Source organism: Anser cygnoides, chromosome 12, assembly GCF_040182565.1.
Source record: "Anser cygnoides isolate HZ-2024a breed goose chromosome 12, Taihu_goose_T2T_genome, whole genome shotgun sequence".
Lineage (NCBI taxonomy): Eukaryota > Metazoa > Chordata > Aves > Anseriformes > Anatidae > Anser > Anser cygnoides.
This window is the reverse complement of record NC_089884.1, coordinates 8,909,118-8,925,627: the sequence shown is the minus strand read 5'-3', so window position 1 is coordinate 8,925,627 and position 16,510 is coordinate 8,909,118. Positions and strand designations below refer to the sequence as shown.

The window sequence follows — 16,510 nt, the reverse complement described above, 5'->3', positions numbered from 1 at the left end:
GCAGCCCCATGGCACAGCACCACGGGCGGCCCCGTCCCCCTGTGGACGTGCGTGGGTGCCTGCGTGTCCGAGGGGAGCCGAGCCGTGGGGTGGGGACGCCGTGGGGACGGGGATGGAGGGAAAAAGAGCGCCCGGGGCTCGGCGCCCCCCGCCCGGCCCCTGCAGCCCCCGCTGCGCCCCGCCGGGACGCGGCGCCCTGCGGGAGGGCGGGCTCGGGGGGTTCGCGTGCCTCCGGGGGCGAGGGGGAGGGAGAAGAAAATCGAGAAGAAGCAACAGCCTCCAGCTTCTCCCTTCCTCTAATCTTGCTTCACTCCCCCTTGCTCCCTCTCCCTCCCTCTCCCCTTTCCCCTCCCTCCCTCCCTCTTTCTAATTCCTGCCGCTAGCTCGGAGCCTCATTCAGCAGCCGCTGCCAGTGGAGTGTAATAGGCTGAAGATGCCGCCGCGTCTGCCCAGCGCCGACTTGTGAATGGGACTTGTCTCCTCGTCCTCCGCCCGAGCGGCCCCGGGCAGCGGCCGGCCCCGCTGGACGCGCAGGTGAGCGGCGGCCGGGGCCGGGGCAGGAGGAGCTGGCGGGGGCTGCGCGGCTGTCCGTCCGTCCGTCCGTCCGTCTGTCTGTGTATCCGAAACTTGGCGGCGGGGCTCGGGCAGGGGCTGGGGCAGGGGAAGGGGCAGGCAGGTGCGCCCCCAGCCCCCGGCCGTGCTCGGAGCCAGCCCGGCGGGTGCCCGAGGGGCGCGACGGCCCCGGAGAGGGGAGGCAGACGTTGGGGTTCTTTGGGGGTTTGGGTTCGGGTTTGGGTTGTGTTTGGCTTTTATTTTATTTTATTTTTTTTTTCAAATCTTGCCCCCGGGGGGCGGAGAGGGGGAGGGCGAGCGTTTGCCCGTTTTAAAATGTTCCTCCGGATAAGCTGATATTGAAAGCCCCGAACTGAAAATCTTTTACTTGCAGTGTAGCTCCCAGGCATGAAATGTATATGCAGAAATTATGAGTGCATGAAATGAAGGGTACTCTACCCGGAATAAAAGAGGGAAAGACTTTGATTTATATCTTTTTTTTTTTTTTTTTTAATTTGCTTGCTGGCTTTCAAATGCATTACTATTCACAAGGTACCAAAATGGTATCTGTCTCTAATTCGGGCTAGTCCAAAAAGCATTAGACTCTTGGGTGATACGTGCTTAAGCACATCCCCAGGAGAGGTAAAATAGATCGGGCTGCGGGTCCCCATAAATACCATTAAGTTTTAGAATAAAAGTGCTTCCTGTGCAGTCCCTGGGGAGCACATATAGCAATCTGACATCATGATACAAATGCCTTTACCTTCTATAGAAGTCCCCCTTTATTGTCTACTCTTTTAAATATTCATTTGCTGAGCAGAGAACCGGTATATGCTAGGAGATCTTCTTTGTACCATTGCTACAAAGGACAGTGTGGCTGTGTAACACAGTATTTACCTACTAAGATATCTGTGACAAAGGAACCTCTTTAGCAAATGAGGTCACTAATTCAGAAACTGGCCTTTTATAAGCAGAATGCTCATTTCTTTTTCACATTCCGGCGAGTAGTAACTCCCCGGGAAAGACTTTCTTCCTGTTCATTTGTGATGGTGATACAGACTGTGCAGACTCTATTAAGAAATTAAATATTTTTAACTCTTTCATAATGAAACTGTTGAGTGAGGAAAGCACTAACAGATTCAGAAGCAGGGGAGCAAACACTCAGACGTTACTGAGTGTCTGTCTTTTTTCCCCTTCCCTTGCTCCTGTGCTTGCTTCAGTGTTTCCAAAGTCTGTGTGATTTCTCCAGGTAGAGACTTTGTTCCCTTTTTCTATGCTGGCTACCCTATATCAATAAGTGAATTTGCTTTCAATATGGAAGTTCTGCAATAATTAATCTGACATCTGCCTCAGTTCTCTCCACTGAGATTTGAAACGCAAATCGATGACTGTACTCAATCCGTTGGATGATTTTATAAGGAGAGATATATAGAGGTACATGGAAGTGGAATTGCAGATGCTTGCTTACAAACAGCATTTTCATAGCAGAGCAGTGCAAATCATGTTGTGAGACAGACAGTGAGAACAGTAGGGAGATAGAGAGCAGAAGGTCTAGTTTGGGGCTTCATGCCTTAACACACAACATTTTTCTAGCATATTTCTTAGTCTACTACGCTATAGGAAACAAGTTTGTGACTGTACTTCTAAAGCAGTTCTTCTTCCTCTTGCAGAACAGAAAAAAAAAAAGTTACAGAACAAAGAACTACATCTTCAATAAAAGAACTGGAAATTCTTTAAGAATATTAACTAAATGGCACCTTTCCTCCTGCAGATTCTTGTTCTTAGGCCCTGAAATGGGATTATTATTTTTTTCTTTTTTTAAACCTCAGCCTGGCACTAGAATATCAGGGAATGATCATGGGCAGAATGTACTATTTATAGACCACTCTACACCAGCTTCAACTTTGCTAAAATTTTAAGTGTTGTCCGTCCAAAAAAATCACTAAGAACTAGATTACTTCATTACCAGAGAAGCTGCTACAGTAGAGTATATCAAGAGAGAAGTCATTGCGATTCATCAGCACAGTTTGAGAAGGAAATATGTCTGGAAATGGATGACCGAGACACAGAACAATCAAATTAAATTTTCTTTTGCATAACAATGTGGGGAAACTACAAAGATTTGAACCGTTTTTGTGATTCATCTGATCAAATGCTTTAAATTATATCATATGATTTCAACTTCAATTAATACGCCATTTTGACAAAATTTGACATACTTAATTCAATTTAGTGTAAGTAACATACGTGAAGTTCAGAGTTGCAGTAGTTTGAGGCTAAATCTTTTGTTTTCTGCAAATGCTGTAACTAAAGAAAGCACGTATAAGGTAAATATTTTTATTGCTGAGATTTCTACAATAATCTCAGAAGTTATTTCTAGCACAGACACCACAGAAATTTAAAGCAACTCCAAACTTAAAACTATTGCCTGCCCTTTCTTGGTGAGCCCCCTAAAATGACTTTGAATCCATTTTGTGCGCTGGACGTTCAGCGAAATATCTTCAGTGTGTGAGAAACAGAGGTCTCATCTGGAATCAATTAATTTGAAACAGTTTAGGAACATACTTTCTAGACTTTTTTTTTTTTTTAGTGCCTGAGTTTTTCTGTGAGTATTTATAAGCTAAAAACCTGTCTGTAATTTGCTGTGCAGCACCCATTTGTTTTAAAACAACACTTCAGTTTTCAGGTCCCTTTGCTGGGCGCAACCTCAAAGCTTAGGGAAGCAGAGGGAGGAGAGATGGCCATTGGCTTCTCTTTGTCCATGGGAATCACGAGGACTTAGTTTACACTTAAGTCTTGTAATTTTGTCACATAGGTTGTTTTATATATATATATATATATATACTTTATCCCTTATCGGTTAAGGAACATCGTCGAATACTCCTAAAGCTCCTTCACGGTCCGTGAGGAGAAGCTGCCGTCCTGCTCCGGGTCCCGGCTCCGGGTGCCGAGGCGCAGGAAGGAGGCCGGCACAGCGCCGTGCCCGGCCCGCTCGCCCCTCACCGCCCCCGCTGCCCTCACGGCACCCGGGGGGGCTCCGGCCGCGGCCGGGGCTCGGCGGCGGGGACTGGCGGGCGCCAGGGGGCGCTGCCGCTCTTCGCTGCCTCGCCGCCGCCTTCCGGGGCGCGCTGAGCGGCGGGGCCGGGGTGCGGCCTGGCGGCGGCCCGGGCTGAGGCGCGGCCCCGGGGGCGGCGGCTCGGCGAGAGGCAAACGGCGTCGTCCCCGCTCCGCGGCTGTTCAGGGGTTTGCTGCCCCTCTCTGCCTTTCTCAACGGGGATGTCAGCTCCCGCCATGCCGAGAGGAGTTTAAGATAGAAAAAATGATACGGTGAAACAACAAATTTTGCTTTCGACAATGTTGTCGGGGCTTGAGATATACTATATAGCCATCTTGGATAGTAGAAGGGCACGTTAGGCCAAAGTGGCCTAATTTTACCTAGGTAAAATTTTACCTAGGAGCTCACAACAGACAAACTGCAGTAGGTTAGCCTAAGTCATTTCCCAGTATCTTCTAGCACCTCGGAATAAGAAAGAAATTGTTACAGCCCATCATTGCACATGCTGACCAGAAAGGACGTACTTAACAGTAGATTTGAAGTGACTGCAGGTCAAACAGAGCCTCATTTCCACCTGTCCTGGTCTCACATTCTTCCCTAGATCTCCACATCAGGCAGGAGGCCAGGGTTTGACTCAGACCAGTCAAATTCCTGTGTATAAGAAATATAACCTACTTGTGACAGGGTGCATGCAGTTTTACAGTATATTATATCCACTTGGACAAATAAGCAACCAAAGAAGCTAATGTGTCTAATAGAAATCGTTATCCATGATTTTGATGCCAAAAATGGGGAAGATGTTGCCTTAATTGTACTATTTTCTATCAGTCACCTGATTTTAGATATTAGTTAAGAATTATTTTACAGTAGCAGCTCTTCGTGAGAGTGTTAGTAACTACAGCACTGGAAATGAGCACCGCTTTGCTGAGGAGCGCTGTGGTGTGAAGAGCAACCTGAGACCCATTAGCTGCCCATCCTCTGCTGTGCTCCGAGGCAGGGAGCATCCTTTATTCTGTTAGATGCTCTCAAGGTGGGTGGAAAAGTCAGAGCTGCCAGTCATGTCTGAGGCCCTCCACAGAACATTACGCATCACTGGAACATTAGCAGTGCCTCACAGGCCAGCAGGAATTCAGAGACGAGTATCTGGAGCAGCCAGCCCCTGCTGCTGAGCAGTGCCCTTGGGGAAGGAGACATTAGGGCTAATTTTGCTTGACAAAGGCAGAAGGCCTTCTTCCATAACTGCTTGGGTGGTGTGGTGGCTTTCAGACATCCCAGTCCCACTGAGCTCTGTTGGCTCCATGAGCCATAATTTAGTTCTTCAATTTTAAAGTGCTGGCTTAAGCAAATTCTAAGAGGGTTTTGTGCTTTTTTCACCAAAGTCTGGCAATGAGTAAGAGCCCTCTCCCTTCTGAATCAGCAAGGGTTCATCAGAATTCTTAATTGTAATGCAATGGCAGGCAGAGTTGGAGTAGGAGAAATCAATGTAAATGGATTAAAAGAAAAGGACTGAGTAACTGAATGTAAAAGAGGAGCCAGGTTTTTCCAGAGTGATTGGTGAACAAAGCTGCAATAGGTTTCCAAGTATAATTTATTATTATAATAATGTTTTAATAGTTCATCAACAGATAGACAGTAGCCACATTATAGGCAAACTGACATAAAATACAATTGTGGATCATGAAGTCTTGAAGTAGGCAAAATCGAACAGAACTTTGATACATGAATGTGAGTGGTAGGAAATGCCCATCTAGACAGTAATTACACTCAATCTTTCATGTAAGTGTATTGGTATGGTCTGAGACTTTCCACTGAACTCCCAATGATTGCATGGAGACACAGGCTCGTATACGCAAAGACCAGAGTGATGAGCAGAAAGAATTACATTCAATAACCCTTTAAAACACAAGTCACAGAATTTTCATTGTGAGCTTGATGGCCCCAAGAATTTAGGTCCCTTACATTCCACGTTTGTACAGTGTACTAGTGCAAGCTTTGCTACCGTACCAGCATGCATTGTTACTACCCCATAGCTTGAAAACAGCCTGACCTAGATGGTTGTGCACAGCTTTGTTCTTCACTTCTATCTTCACGCTAGCAAGTGGGGTAGAAATTAAATTTATGGTGTACTCACTTGCAGCTCCTGTTCCTTGTCACACGAGCTCCTAATCATACAGAGTCTATGCTAGCTTGGTAAGCTAAAAAGTTCCTTAATGTCAGTCACATTGAAGAGCTCTTTCTTCTGCACTGTGTTTTAGTATTCTTCATATTATACAGTGTTATCATCAGATATTCCATTACATTTAAGGTTAAACTGATGCCATAGAAACTCTGGTTCAACATAATTTTTATCCCAGTGAGGCTGCTGATATATATTTTAAAATAAAATAAAACTTCAGAAACATATTAATTGGTCTCAGTGGTTAAGTTAAATAGTTAAATACATGCATACATATCATTCTGCCAAAGATAAGTCATTAGTTCAATATAAACCAGAAATGATAGCTCTATTTGAATCAGGAGACTAAACCCTATTTCCATTAATGCTAACTGTTTTATTAATACATGCATGTGTCGGCATTGAGTCATAAATTTAAATGGTCTGTCCCTTCTTGATTTAAAGTAATTATCTCAAATATCTTGGCGGCTGAATGAATAACTGTGTGACTCCTTTCATCTTTTATCAACTAACCTTTTTTTCTTTTGTATGTAGACATTGTAAGGCAAACAAAAGAAACAGAGTTTTTGCAAAGTTGGCCAGCATTTGATATTGGATTACTAGAAACAAAAATTTTAAGTATAGAGCAGAATACCTTGTAACTGTACCAGCTCCCAGATAAGGTTCCTTGGATCCTTTTTAGAGCTACTTAGTTGCATACCCTTGTGTACATATCTGCAATTTACGTGCGCTTCATGCACATCTATTTTCATTTCACATGTATATATTTTAAATTATTTTTGTGGGTTACTAGAGAATTTTAAGCAAGGCAACAGGTTAAAAAAAATCCCAACTTAAATTATGACACTCAGAAAGTTTATATCTAATTCTTGAAATTAATAATTTTATCTGAGATAAATCTTGACATAAATGTAGAACTTCAAATGGTGTTTAACCAATAAAAAGAACAACTGGTCTCATTAGCATTAGAGAACACACTTGACATTTTAAGATAAAATCTTATACTTCTCAGAGCAGTGATTTCAACAAGTAGCCCTTCCTTTCAGCAGACTCGACCATATATTGACTGTAGTTAACTGTCTCTAAGTATTGCTCAGTTCATTTTAGACCAACAGTCAAGACAAGGTTTCAGTGCATTGTACAGGGTACTTTCTAGTCAGAGCTGAAATGTCTGTAAGCTTTCTCTGAGGAATGACCAATAGTAACACAGTTGAGTGCTGCCCGGTTAGTTCAGTAGGTGCAGCACAGTGATCAGAACTTCCAGTTTCGTATTGCATGCAACCATCACTAACTACAGAGACGACCACTCTGATGTCACTGAAGAATCGCTCAAACTTTTACCCAATGCATACAGTGATCAGATATTTTTAAAGATAGCTTCTCCTTCCCATTCTCTTTCAGCATGTTTGCTTGCAATTGAAATTTCAGTGAAGTTCTTTAACATTTCACATTAGTGAAAGTTACCGTTCATTCACAGTTTCAAATCCAATTTCTCCCAGACGTAAGAGGTTCCAAAATTTTGAAAAGCAGCTGCATAATAATTTTATTTGGGGCCCTGATTCAAATAGAAGACTTTGTCCATTGCTGATTGTTGCCATTTTATTTGTTCCTATTCCAGTTATAGCCGGTATAGCTCAGAGAATATGGCTGATTAGTATGCATTTTGATTCTTTTTAGCACGGTTGTAATTTACATAGCATTTCTTTTTCTAAAGCAAGAATGAAATGTAGCAGGCATTGGCATTTACATACAAACAATTTATCCATTTACATACAAAAGGGCTGATTAGGTAGCAAGATGAGTAACTGGAGGTCACACTTAGGATGGTCGTTAAAGTTCTTTCTGTCCTTAAAATTGTGGATTTCTCAATATTGATACGAAAAAAAAAGTTCATAAACTATAAATACGTGGTCAAGTTCCAAGTATTAAATTTGACGCTCTTCTATGTGATTTTCCATGGTGCATTCTTTTGCCGTATCCTTGTATTGAAGCTAGCTTGAGATGATCCCTTCCTCAGTTACATTCCCAGTTCTGTACTGCAGTTCACATTCTGTTCATCAGTGCAAGGTTGATTTGGAGACCTCACAGCTAACTAGGGCATCTGCATGATCTGGATTAAAATAAAACATGCACAGCCTTTAAGGTTAATGTCTATATGACCTTGGTAAGATTGAACCTGTGCTCCTAGGCATTGTGTAGTTCCTGGTTTCTCAGGTTCCCAAATCATCTCCTTGAGTTTATTGATCTTGCTTATGTTTAGATGATATTTCTCATGCCTCACTTTATTAGCTTCCGTTCCCCCTTTACAGTATGCAATCTAATACTCTGTGAACTTCTCACCTTCAAAGTTTCCCACTTTTCAATGCCAGCTTTGCCCTGCTCTCCCGTCACTTCCATTTTATTAGGTACAGTGGACTCTACTTTTCTAGTGTTCTTTTTTCCCCCCATTTTTCACCTCCACTGAACTACCCTCCTCATCCTCAAATGTGAAGAAATCCTCTGATTGAGTGGGTCAAGATAATTCAACACTTACCTTCTCCTTTGACTGTTACTTCTACCTGAATTAAATGAGGACCTCCCATTCCTAGCCTGCAATGTAATAAAACCCCCCTCACTATGGTCTTGTAGATGCTATTGTCCAGTTACATTCCGCACGCGTTACTTTTTTTTTTTCTTTTTTTTAATCCATATGCAGGTATAATGCTCTACTGAGAGCAGTAAGATATGATAAAAAATTCTTGGTACATTCAGTGGCTTCCTATATATTTACTTCATTACCAACCAAAGTCTGAAGTGGTATTGGTGCTGTTTGAGTGGTATTAAGGCAGTCTTATGAAAAAGAAAATGGCAACCAACTTCTTTAGAGCATTTATCTATATATGCAGATGTTGTATGTAACTAGGACACGACGAACTCCATTGAAAAAGGAAACACAAAGATTTACTCCATGCTACAGCGATGTGCTATGATTCTACAGTGTCACAACTTAATGGATGGCTGCTGGCCTAGTCTTTGAAAGGAGAAATCAAAGCACTTACTGCAAATCAGAAGTAAAACTATAAAATTATAATCTTCTAATTTGTTTTGAATGGCATTGAGTTGACATTGAGTACCACCTTACTGTACCCTTCAGTATGTATTAATACATGGAGAAAGCAATGGCAATGCCCTCTTTATTTAATATATCCTCAGAATTTTGTTGTTATTGTTAGCAGACTTTCAAAAATTACTTCTATGACCCAGACGTGTTTAAACTATATATTTGACATTTATACTTTGCTGGTTGAATTTCTGTCTGGTCATCCTGAAATAAAGCAGAGAAACTGTATTGGAATCCATGAGGTTATTCAATTGACATTGCTACTGAACAATGACCTTCATATGGAAATTCAAACTAGTTTTGGTTATTACATTAACTAAGTTTTAAGCAGAACTTGCGTGGAGGTGTGGATTTCATGGCTAAGGCAGTTTTTAATCATACCTGCATTAGAAATGCCATCTATACACCATCATATGTAAGAAATTGCACTAATATTGGTTTAATTATCCAATCAAATTGAACAAGGAATGAGTTTGGCTGAAATAATCAAGTCTATAGAGAAAGTGCCAGCTCTGATACTTACCAAGATTTGACAGTTGCTTGTTGTCATGACCTTGGCTTCTTTTATGTTTAGCAGGAGGTCAGAAAGTATGCTAGCTGTAATTGCTGCCTTCATAAGATTCTGTAGGCCATCCTCTGCAGCAGACTTGAACCAGATTGTCTATGTGTATCAGATTTCGATGAGCTGGGTACAAATCTCTATTTTGTTCTCACAGCCATTAAGTCCTGTTTCTGACTACCACCATATACAGTCTGTGGAACAACTTAGACTTCATGATATTTCCTTGCAGAAATAAAAGACTAGCAAGTTATTTCTTGAAAGCTATATGTAATGAGAGACCTTACAAAAATTGGACTTAAAAAAAAAATACAAGACAAAAAAACAGGCCATTGATACCATGAACTTTATTATGAAAATAATGTAAATGAAATTAATAATGTGTACAAAAGATTTTCTGGTATTGTTAAATCATTTTGTCTGCTGGAAAAGAAAAGAACATTGTTGCCCAAAGGTATACCCCATCTGGAAATTAAATCCATTTTTACTAGAAATGAAATCATTCAAAGTAAACGGCAGAAAAGCTTGTGTTTTAACTGTTTCCATGTGGTTAAAAGTAGATGATATTTAACCCACAAATGCCTCAGGCACTTTATTACTTTGAGTTAATGAATGCTAATTGTTTCTTGAATTGGAGATCAGCAGCTCCTCCTTTTCATGGTTTTCCATAATGTTACAAGGAGTATTTTAAGTCAGATATGAAGCAGCTCTAGTGACTTAATGGGGAAAAAAAAAAAAAGATGAATTTTTATACACATAACTTCCTTTCTCATTTGTATGAGTTGATTATACAGATCTCCACTTTGGGCTTTATAAAAGGCCCCCAGCTTTATTTTCCAACAAATTAGAAACATACCAAGTTTTAAATAACATATCAAGTGTTTTAAACATAAAGACATGAATTTCTATCTACATCCTCATGCCCCAAAATAATTTGTCTGTTATCTTTAGTAAACCAGGCATATTCATTATGCCTCCTTAATCCTGTATCCTTACGAATTGAGATGTCAGTCTGAATGACAGGAATGCTTTTCACAGCTGTGCCTTGAAGGACAGACACCTTTCTGCCATGAACTATACCAGAAAAACTCCCATTGCAAAAAAGTTCTTCCATGGTTCTCAGTAGTCCGGTGAAGTCACTTCCATAAAATCCATGGAACTGTTGCTAAGATTAGGTGCATATACGCTGCTGAAGCTTTATGGGGAACTGACTAAGAGATCCCTATACATTAATTATGCCTTCTAATTACACACTTTTAGTAACCTCCCCATGTCCCAGAAGAATCCTGGAATGAACAAAGAGGAGCATAATTCCTCATTTATGGAGAGGAATTCTTTCTAGCTCAGTAATCACATTCAAGATTACAAGTCAGCGGAGAGGACAGCATCAGGACTTGTTTCTAGTTTCTCTTCAGTTTTACAGGACTTCTGCTTGTTAGTGGCAAAGGTGACTTCATCCACTTGCATTTGAGGATGGGAAAAAATGAAAACCTTAAATCTGTGTGTTTGTTTTTCCTGTTTTAAGAGTGTTCTTTCACCTGACAAGATGATTGTGTGCCCACTCATGCTCCTTTTGGGGGAAATACTTGGAAAGCATTGAGTGTGATGAAAACTCTTGTATTACAAAGGCAAAATCCCTTGTTCTCAGAAGTTTTTTAGAAGTTCTTAGTGATACGCCATCTGAAGAGCAGCCTCCGAAGTATAATAGTAAGGTAAATTAACTTGGCTGAAAAATATTTGCAGCTTGTTTCAGAGGGGGAGTTCCAGCCTTTCAATAAATGTTCCATGAAGATCCTATTGGATTTAACATATTCATTGCATTTCCTATTGGAGCAGCATTTCCAAATGATATTGTGGTGTTCAATGTGAAATGCCAAAACATTGCGAAAAACTGCTACTAGTGGCAAAAGGGTTAAACAACATATGGGCTAGTTATCTGTCTGGAGCTTCAAACAGGCACGTTCTACATCAAAAAGGGACTGCAGTAACTCCTTGATCAAAGCTCAGGTAATTTAATTATTTGCCTTCATGAATCAAGGGGTCCTTGAACAAGCTCAGGATGTCTGGATATTAGAATATGGGAAATTTATTGTTTCACTCCTTCTAATATTCCAACATCAAAGAGAGTTTTTTCCTACAAACAAAGCAGCCTGAAGTCAAAGAACTCAAGCAAAAGCTAGCGTGGAGAGCTTCAGTTTCGTAGCAGCTTTGTGAGCTGAAAATTAAGCTGATTCCTGTGGGGTGAGATATTTACCACTGCGATTCTTTGTGTTTATTTTACATAACTAAATATCTGTACTGAAACTTGCAAACTGAAATGCTTGCCTCCTATTTCTGTAAGCTCCCGTAGTTGATATTCTTTTTCCTCTTTTTCAATTTTACATGACTTTCCATGTTTTGCTTTGCAAATCTCTGTTTACCAAGCTCTAAGTGGCTCCTTGACCACATCGTGCTTTGAGATTCAAATTGGCACAATGTACTGTAAACCGTGTTCCCTAATGCTGAGGGGAGTTCTTAGCTGGTTCCTCCAGCACTCCCAGCCAAAAGGCAGAAGGATTTTAGGGTGGCAACAGATGTCTGTGATCTGAAGGAGCAGGACTCAATCCCATGCACTCCCTGTGCTTCTCACCATCGATGGCAGTTTTGTTTGTTCAGGATTAATAGGGCAAAAATCAGTTGGCTTTTTTAAAATGCTAAACATAGCAGAGATGTGCACGCTGATACAAGAACAGATTCTCAGCCTGCAAAAACAAATGTCTCTTTATTCCTTGGAAAGATTCCTTTGTAATATTCCCTTTTATTTTTATGCTTGCACTTTCTTCTTTTCCTTGGCCAGACTTTCTTTCACAGCTGGGGCGCATCCCTCTTTTTTCCATGTTCATGGACAAAACATAACATACTAATATGTCATGGTAAGTGCCAGTCTCGGTGTGCGAATTGTATGTTTATCTGCTATATCATTTCTGCATAAAAGCTTTCTCATTGCTTGTGTTTTCCTGATTTTGTATGTGTATATTCATGACCTGCAACAGTGCTGTATGTCAAACTGCTCTTGCAGCTAGTGAGATGTCTTTGTGCAGAGTACTTCCTTATATCTTAGCAGGGAGCAGAAATAAAGTAGTGGGAGACAAGTCAATAGAGACAGGAAACAAATGCAGTCTCTACATGTGGTGACAAATGTTTCCGAGAATGATAAGTAAGTTATATAAATAGAAAGAAAATAAAATGGGTTGGCGCATCCCACCTTCTCATATTTAACTGTGAAATAATAAGTGCCTTAGATTTCTAATACTGTGGATCCTTTTGCAAATGAAAATATATCTTTGAAAAAATGCCATGGAAACTTTTGTTGAGCAAAAGGAAGGCAAAATGCAAAATTATTTTAAACAATCTAATTATCTCACGTAACACACTAAATAGTGAAGACAATTTAACTTATGCCATATTCTTCGTGTCATTGCCATGCTGGTGAAGAGTTCCACAAAGTATTTTGTTTAACTGGTGACATGATGCTTGGAGTGACATGCTCCTCAGTTTAGTGTGAAGGTGTTGTAATCTACTTCGCATATTGGCGCGCTGTAAAACAGCTCTATCAGCTGCATGCACTTCAGTTCCTTACAATAAGATTGCAGAATGAAGTGCTCAGTCGTAAAGACATTCCAAATTCCTACCAGACTTCCCAAGTAATTCTGTTACTGGAAGAATTACCTTGTTTCTGTGAAACTTTTGCAACCAGACTAATTTTTAGTTTCTTCAGCTTGAATGGAAAACTTTCTTTTAACCTTGAAAGACCTTGCTTTTCATTTCAATTAACTAAATATGTTCAAATTATTAACGTGATAGTCTCATTCAATATTTTCCAGGAGATCAGCCAATAGAAAGGTGATTATTTAGCTCGAAGTAAAGTTGCTTGGTTGGTATCACAGCAAATCTATGGTAGCATCCAAGGCAATAATATAGTCAACCAGGCAGTATTGCCAAAGTTTTACCTGTATATACACATGCACACATACATATATATATACATGTGCACATGCACCCTTATTGAATGTCTATCATAGTCTTACTGCAAAATCTTTGTTACTAAGCAGGACTGCATGCATGAGTTTATGGAAGCTTTAATTTCTGCCATGTAAACTATATTGTGGTGTGAGTGGTAACATTTGCCTGTGAATGATGTAGTGACTGTGCACATGCCTGTGCCATTACCAGAGGAGGAGGAATTGATTAGCAATAACACACTTCATTAACACTGCACTTTCTCAATCATTGTAATTGTGGCTCTTCCCCTAAAACATCAAGTGGAACAGGTTTCATTTCAACCAAATCAATCTAATGTGTTAAAATTTACATAATTTCCTCTCATTGCATTTATAGAGCAGCAGGAATTTTAATTTGCATTGTCTGTATAGTCTATAATCAAAGTGTTAAGAGCACAAGGTTTATTCATTATGTATGGCATGTGGTGACAAATTTACATAATAGGCTGCATCTTGCTGAAATATTCCTCCTTTCCCCACCCCCACCTTTGCAATTTTGGTTATAAATTATTTTCTATAAACCTGCTAATGCAATTAAACAAGACTTGGAGTTCTGTAGAGCATTTATTAGAGAGAAGTATCCTTATAGAAATAAATAAGTAGATAAAATGTCATACTGAAGTGCTAAGGGAAGACATTGACAACTGGACTGTGCGTCCTGATTTCAAGAGAAAGCTGCTCTAAACCCACTGCAGCATGTTCTGTTGTTGTATACTGGAGGTAAACATTTCCATACTGAATGGAAAGATACCTTTCTGTTTGTCCATTGACAGTTTTTATATAGAGTCTGTGGTTTGAAATTTTTCAAAACTAAGTTAGGGACTGAAAAGCAATTAAGAAATTAAGATGCAGTAAGCATAAATCTCCATTGTTGACTGTTGCTTGCTAAGGTCAACCTTTGTTTTATGAAAATAAAACTGCTTAACAAGATATATTTGAAGGAAAGTCACTGTATTTTAGTAAATAGAGGGAAAAATAGAGGATTTTGGTAACATTTGTAGCAGCTGAAAATACTAGTTAAATGAGGAATGTAATTCATCCATTGCTTTAGATACACAGGTTCCTCTAAGAAGTGTCACAAATCCAGACATAGCCTAAGAGTCGTCATTTAGGTCTTTGGACCAGCTGAGATTTTTATAAATGGCATGTGCCGAACAGCTCCCTTCTCCCTTTAACTGCCCAAGTAAGGATGTTCAAGACTAAAATGTAAGAATATACATTTATTTTTATTATACCATGCTATGATATAATGCAAGAGTATAAACAAATATGCTCCATGTTCCAGCATGTACTAAAATTCAAGTCATGCAAGACTTACCTACCTTTGATCAAATAACAGAAGTGCAGAATATATTTAGATACCAACACTCATGCCAGTAAGAAGCTGTACGGACAGCTGTTTCAGTCTTTTACTGAAACATTCATACAAACATTTTTATTTAAACATGATTAAATCCTTAATCTGACATTCAGAGTTTAAGATTGACATAGTGTATTGTATGTGAATTGTCTTTTAGTCTATGCTAAGCTAAGCTAAGTGTAAGTGGGTGTATTACATGCATGATGACTTGCATTTTCACGTTATGTAAGTATAGGAACAGACGCAAATCTGACTTTTGTGAATGTTTCAATCTCTGTATGAAACTGGAGTTAAACTTTGTTTTATGTAGTAGCTGTTAACATCCAACACATGCCAATGTACATCTAAACAGTGTTATGCCAATGTAGATGCAACTACTCCGTACATTAAAATGAGACTGAATACTATAAATAACTTCACATTACTGTTACTGAAGTTATAAGATTAATACATAGACAGTAAAGTAAAGCTCAGTAGATTTAGAAAGGTGTACGAACAAATGTAAAGTCAGTTAACCTTTGAGAAAGGGAGGAAATCCAAGGAAGGGGAAGACTCATTTAGCAACTGAACTCACCAGTAAAAGGGTCCACTAAAGTGATTATGAAGCTGTAACACTGGCCACTTTTTCTTTTTTTTTTTTCTTTCAGTTTTTTCAGCAGAAGTTACTGTATGTGCTGCACAGTCCTTGAAAATTACCGTCTCATTCTGCTGTCAAGCTCCTCAGACAATGACAGCTTTGCCCTCTTTCCATTTTTTTCTTCCTTGCATTTCTTCCTACCATTTCTTCATATCCATTGAATATTCTGTTTAAAATTCTGCAAGGAGCTATCAAATGGGAGGTTTTACAGCTAGAAGCATATAGCAAGGGCAAGTAATGTAAGAACAGTGGTCTGTTTGCCCAGTCATATTCTCAGAGATAAACAACGTATGTGCTCAGTATTCATATTCATATAGTGGACCCATTCTGCTTACATGGGCTGTAGAGGAGGGGGCAGGGGAATGCGCTGCAGTTTTTAAATGACTTCCTTTCTACACACAGTGTGTGAGAGCTGAGCTTTGCAGAATATTTCTGTCAAATCAAAATCTCGTTTGAACTGCACCTGGTTTTGGACACTGATGTTTCCAAGCGTCAGCACATCTTGCTGTTGATTAAGCATCAGCTGAAAAAATGCCAGTTGGAAATGTCACCAAAGCTCCTCTTTTTTCCTGTCCAGCTAGCGAACTCCTCCCAGCCATCTGGGGGGAGCCTGCCTTTCTGTGTAAGTGAGAACGGGTGTTCTCCAAAGCCCAAGAAGTAAAGGGAAAAGATGGAAATATATAGAGAGCTAGGTGCAGCGGCAGTTCATACCAGGTGAGGATGTGCCTTCTCTGCGGAATTGCACCTGGAGGTTAACTGAGCCAAGTGAAGCTCTGTTTACATCTGACACAGGTGAATTGAACTACCAAGTTCAGTTTGGGAAATTTCACTTTGTGCAATAACACCTCAGAGTTGGCTTAGTCCTGTTGCTGTGAGCTTTCTAGAACAAGACCTGCTGCTGAAGTATAAACAGAAGTGCACTCAATCTGCTCTTGCCATGAGAATAAAATACAATAGTCAAAGCAATATATCTTAACCAGTTCTGCTGGTACAATGTTCAGCAGTGCACCTACTGCTCAGGGTGCTATCAT

The 16,510-nt window shown here is 40.2% G+C and overlaps 1 protein-coding gene across 2 annotated transcripts in view; it reads left to right on the top strand.

The window, feature by feature from the left end:
* Nucleotides 1-388: 388 nt before the first annotated feature.
* CDH11 (cadherin 11) overlaps nucleotides 389-16,510 on the top strand; it is an 82,180-nt gene continuing 66,058 nt past the window's right edge. Inside the window, exon 1 of one of the 2 annotated variants that reach the window (XM_048068825.2) lies at nucleotides 389-534. The gene's annotated coding sequence lies outside the window, so the exon portion shown is untranslated. The remainder of the gene's footprint in view (nucleotides 535-16,510) is intronic. The other variant, XM_067004181.1, reaches the window with a different exon arrangement.